The sequence below is a fragment of the Mustelus asterias genome, chromosome 18, assembly GCF_964213995.1.
Source record: "Mustelus asterias chromosome 18, sMusAst1.hap1.1, whole genome shotgun sequence".
NCBI lineage: Eukaryota > Metazoa > Chordata > Chondrichthyes > Carcharhiniformes > Triakidae > Mustelus > Mustelus asterias.
The window spans coordinates 9,098,982-9,104,981 of NC_135818.1; the positions used below are offsets into that span (position 1 = coordinate 9,098,982).

The window sequence follows — 6,000 nt, forward strand, 5'->3', positions numbered from 1 at the left end:
CACACACACACACCCCGACACACACACACCCCGACACACACACACCCCGACACACACACACCCCGACACACACACACCCCGACACACACACACCCCGACACACACACACCCCGACACACACACACCCCGACACACACACACCCCGACACACACACACCCCGACACACACACACACACACCCCGACACACACACACACACACACCCCGACACACACACACACACACACCCCGACACACACACACACACACCCCGACACACACACACACACACACACCCCGACACACACACACACACACACACCCCGACACACACACACACACACACACCCCGACACACACACACACACACCCCGACACACACACACACACCCCGACACACACACACCCCGACACACACACACACACCCCGACACACACACACACACCCCGACACACACACCCCGACACACACACACACACCCCGACACACACACACCCCGACACACCCCGACACACACACACACACACACCCCGACACACACACACACCGACACACACACACACACACACCGACACACACACACACACCGACACACACACACACACACCCCGACACACACACACACACACCCCGACACACACACACACACACCCCGACACACACACACACACACCCCGACACACACACACACACACACCCCGACACACACACACACACACCCCGACACACACACACACACACCCCGACACACACACACACACACCCCGACACACACACACACACACCCCGACACACACACACACACACCCCGACACACACACACCCCGACACACACACACCCCGACACACACACACACACACCCCGACACACACACACACACACCCCGACACACACACACACACACCCCGACACACACACACACACACCCCGACACACACACACACACACCCCGACACACACACACACACACCCCGACACACACACACACACACCCCGACACACACACACACACACCCCGACACACACACACACACACCCCGACACACACACACACACACCCCGACACACACACACACACACACCCCGACACACACACACACACACACCCCGACACACACACACACACCCCGACACACACACACACACCCCGACACACACACACACACCCCGACACACACACACACACCCCGACACACACACACACACCCCGACACACACACACACACCCCGACACACACACACACACCCCGACACACACACACACACCCCGACACACACACACCCCGACACACACACACCCCGACACACACACACACACACCCCGACACACACACACACACACCCCGACACACACACACACACACCCCGACACACACACACACACACCCCGACACACACACACACACACCCCGACACACACACACACACACCCCGACACACACACACACACACCCCGACACACACACACACACACCCCGACACACACACACACACACCCCGACACACACACACACACACCCCGACACACACACACACACACCCCGACACACACACACACACACCCCGACACACACACCCCGACACACACACCCCGACACACACACCCCGACACACACACCCCGACACACACACCCCGACACACACACACACACCCCGACACACACACACACACCCCGACACACACACACACACCCCGACACACACACACACACCCCGACACACACACACACACCCCGACACACACACACACACCCCGACACACACACACACACCCCGACACACACACACACACACACCGACACACACACACACACACACCGACACACACACACACACACACCGACACACACACACACACACACCGACGCACACACACACACACACCGACACACACACACACACACACCGACACACACACACACACACACCGACACACACACACACACCGACACACACACACACACACCGACACACACACACACACACCCCGACACACACACACACCCCGACACACACACACACCCCGACACACACACACACCCCGACACACACACACACCCCGACACACACACACACCCCGACACACACACACACCCCGACACACACACACACCCCGACACACACACACACCCCGACACACACACACACCCCGACACACACACACACCCCGACACACACACACACCCCGACACACACACACACCCCGACACACACACACACCCCGACACACACACACACCCCGACACACACACACACCCCGACACACACACACACCCCGACACACACACACACCCCGACACACATGCACCCGCCCACGCCCCTTCACCCACACTCCTGCTCCCGCCCTCCCACTCCAGCCCCCCACCCCTGCCCCCCGCTCCTTCACCCACACCCCCGACGCCCCAACCGTTCACCCACACCTCCGCCCCCCGCCACTACACCCTCGCCCCCACGTCTCTTCCCCCAAAACACCCAAACTGACCCCACGCACCCCCACCACACATGCACGTGCACCCCCACCACACGCACACACGCCCCCCACCCACACACGCCCCCCCAACCCCCTACACACACGTGCGCGCGCGCACCCCACACACACGCGCGCGCGCGCACCCCACACACACACGCGCGCGCGCGCACCCCACACACACGCGCGCGCGCGCACCCCACACACACGCGCGCGCGCGCACCCCACACACACGCGCGCGCGCGCACCCCACACACACGCGCGCGCGCGCGCACCCCACACACACGCGCGCGCGCGCACCCCACACACACACGCGCGCGCGCACCCCACACACACACGCGCGCGCGCACCCCACACACACACGCGCGCGCACCCCACACACACACGCGCGCGCACCCCACACACACACGCGCGCGCACCCCACACACACACGCGCGCGCACCCCACACACACACACGCGCGCACCCCACACACACACGCGCGCGCACCCCACACACACACGCGCGCGCACCCCACACACACACGCGCGCGCACCCCACACACACACGCGCGCGCACCCCACACACACACGCGCGCGCACCCCACACACACACGCGCGCGCACCACACACACACGCGTGCACCCCACACACACACGCGCGCACCCCACACACACACGCGCGCACCCCACACACACACGCGCGCACCCCACACACACACGCGCGCACACCCCACACACACACGCGCGCACACCCCACACACACACGCGCGCACCCCACACACACACGCGCGCACCCCACACACACACGCGCGCACCCCACACACACACGCGCGCACCCCACACACACACGCGCGCACCCCACACACACGCGCGCACCCCACACACACACGCGCGCACCCCACACACACACGCGCGCACCCCACACACACACGCGCGCACCCCACACACACACGCGCGCACCCCACACACACACGCGCGCACCCCACACACACACGCGCGCACCCCACACACACACGCGCGCACCCCACACACACACGCGCGCACCCCACACACACACGCGCGCACCCCACACACACACGCGCGCACCCCACACACACACGCGCGCACCCCACACACACACGCGCGCACCCCACACACACACGCGCGCACCCCACACACACACGCGCGCACCCCCCCCCACCCCCCACCCCTCACCCCTCAGTGAGAATCGGGTCTGAGTATTAGATGCAGTGTCTCTAAGGGGCTCCATTGAACACATGGATTGGAGAACAACCCTGTCGCACCCTTACTCATTCTGAAACTACAAGCTGGTTTATCCAATTCCTTACATTGTCATCAAAATGTGGTCACTTTTTTAAAAAATGTATTTAATGTTACGCATAGGCTTACATTAACACTGCAATGAAGTTACTGTGAGAATCCCCTCATCGCCACACTCTGGCGCCTGTTCGGGTAGACTGAGGGAGAATTTAGCACGGCCAATGCACCCTAACCAGCACGTTTTTCAGACTGTGGGAGGAAACCGGAGCACCCGGAGGAAACCCACGCAGACACGGGGAGAACGTGCAGACTCCACACAGACAGTGACCCGATGCCGGGAATTGAATCTGGGTCCCTGGCACTGTGAGGCAGCAATGCTAACCACTGTGCCACCCACTTGGGCAATTCTCAAGTAACGCTCAGTGATGTCCATTCCATGTGGGGACACCCCGTTGTTTGCACTGGTGCATCCTTTAACCCAATCCTGACCAACTCTCCCAATACACGCCCACTCAAAACTGAAACTCCATTGAAGAGACCACACAAACCAGTCACAGTTTTCGTGCCACTACTGGCTGGTCACAGGGGGCAGCGAGTACAGACCATCCCTTTATCCCTCCCGCTAAGCCTCCCGTTCAGCTCCTGGGCTAACAATTACCCCCTGTCTGACCTCAGTATCTGAGAACTAAATTGCATTATTTACTTGTATATCTGGGTCACGAGTAGAGTGCGCTACTCCCACGAATTAAATAACAATTTCCTTAAGCACTGTTCTTCTATTTCACCCAAAACGCAACACATGTTTTCCCGAAAGAAAAAGAGACGTGTTGTCAATTGCAACTTGGAATTTCACACAGAGAAGTGTTGCCAATTTCAATTTGGAAATCGACACACACAATAAAACTCCTGGTTACTGAGTAACTGTGAACAGAAATCCCAACCAGACCCTTCTTCCCTCTCCAGGCGAACACTGGCTGTTCTCTCGCAAGCAATCGCCAAATTTGCATCTTAATTCGCCTCTCAACACGCCAGACCACCCCTTGAACCAAATACACCCACTGCAAACTTAGCAGTGGGCTTGGTACAATCCTTCATGTTAATTGCAACAGCAGAAAATAAACTATTCAGTATTTTTCCCCCCACCACTTTATTTGGAGGGAGGGTGGAGCATTTCATTAATATTTGAGTATTTCACTCATAAATAAATCTCCCTCTTTAAAAAAAAAAGTCGATTGCTTTCTTATTAGAAAGAGATTGGAGACTGGGGAAGCACCCTTGCTGTCTGCAATCTGACACATTGAAATGTGTGTGTGTGGGGAAGAGAGAAATCAGCAAAAAAATAAGAAATATATAAAAAAAGAGGGGCCTTCCTTCCAACAGTAAATCCTTAAGAGGCCAGCTCACAGTTAAGTCCCATTGCATGGATTCCGCTTTTTTTGTATTTCCCTTCCCCACACACACACACACACACACACAGCAGATTATTGCAAGAATGAGAATACCAGGGCCCCGGAGTTAACGGTAATGTTGGATTATTTGAATACAAGAGCCGACCGCTATTTCCAGGGAGCAGCAGTTAACAACAGGCCGGGGTATAGAGGCTTCAAGATGGGCTTAAGACAGACACAGACCGACCGACAGTGCTGCCTACGGAACACAGCATCGACACACACAAACTGGCTACAGACCTGCCACAGAAGCGCCACTCCGCTGTTTTCCTCCTTCCTTCCTTCCTTCCTTTCCCCCCGTTTGCTTGGAGGATGTGTGTTCTATAGCTCAATGAACGTGCACATTATTAGATGGTGGATTCCCACTGGTGTTTGTTCGCGTCAAGCCAGTGTTTGGCGGAAGCAGGAACTCCAAAGGGGTCTCTGTATATATGCGTGTGTGTTGCTGTCTCTGTGTGTGTGTGAGAGAGAGAGAGAGGATCCACTGATCAGCTCCAGGGATCCTCCATGTATTGGGGAGGGAGAAGCAGGCACTGTTGGGGAGGTGGAGAGACTGTGTGTGCAGAACAGCAGCCTGAGTCTGAGTGAACACAGAGAGAGAGAGAGCACAGTTCTACTCAAAGCTCAGCCCATCTCCCAGGCACACACTGCCTATGTGCGCATGTCTTCTTCCCCCCCTCCGACAAGCAAGGAATCACATGTAGTACAACCCCTGAGAATTTACACTCAGATATCTCCCCCCTCTGCCAGATTTTGCCACCCTCAGTAACCAACAGGGAAACCGAAAGGAACAGCTGTACCGTTGCACATACATTTTGAGAATGAATCATTGTTGCTACAGCATGAAATATATTGAAATCCACTC

General features: G+C 57.7%; 1 protein-coding gene across 3 annotated transcripts in view; it reads right to left on the minus strand.

Annotated features, from left to right (window-relative positions):
- Window positions 1–5,793, minus strand: part of LOC144506952 (alpha-(1,6)-fucosyltransferase) — a 646,707-nt gene extending 640,914 nt beyond the window's left edge. For all 3 annotated transcript variants that reach the window (XM_078233392.1, XM_078233382.1, XM_078233383.1), the window contains exon 1: window positions 5,376–5,793. The gene's annotated coding sequence lies outside the window, so the exon portion shown is untranslated. The remainder of the gene's footprint in view (window positions 1–5,375) is intronic.
- Between the last annotated feature and the right edge of the window lie 207 nt (window positions 5,794–6,000).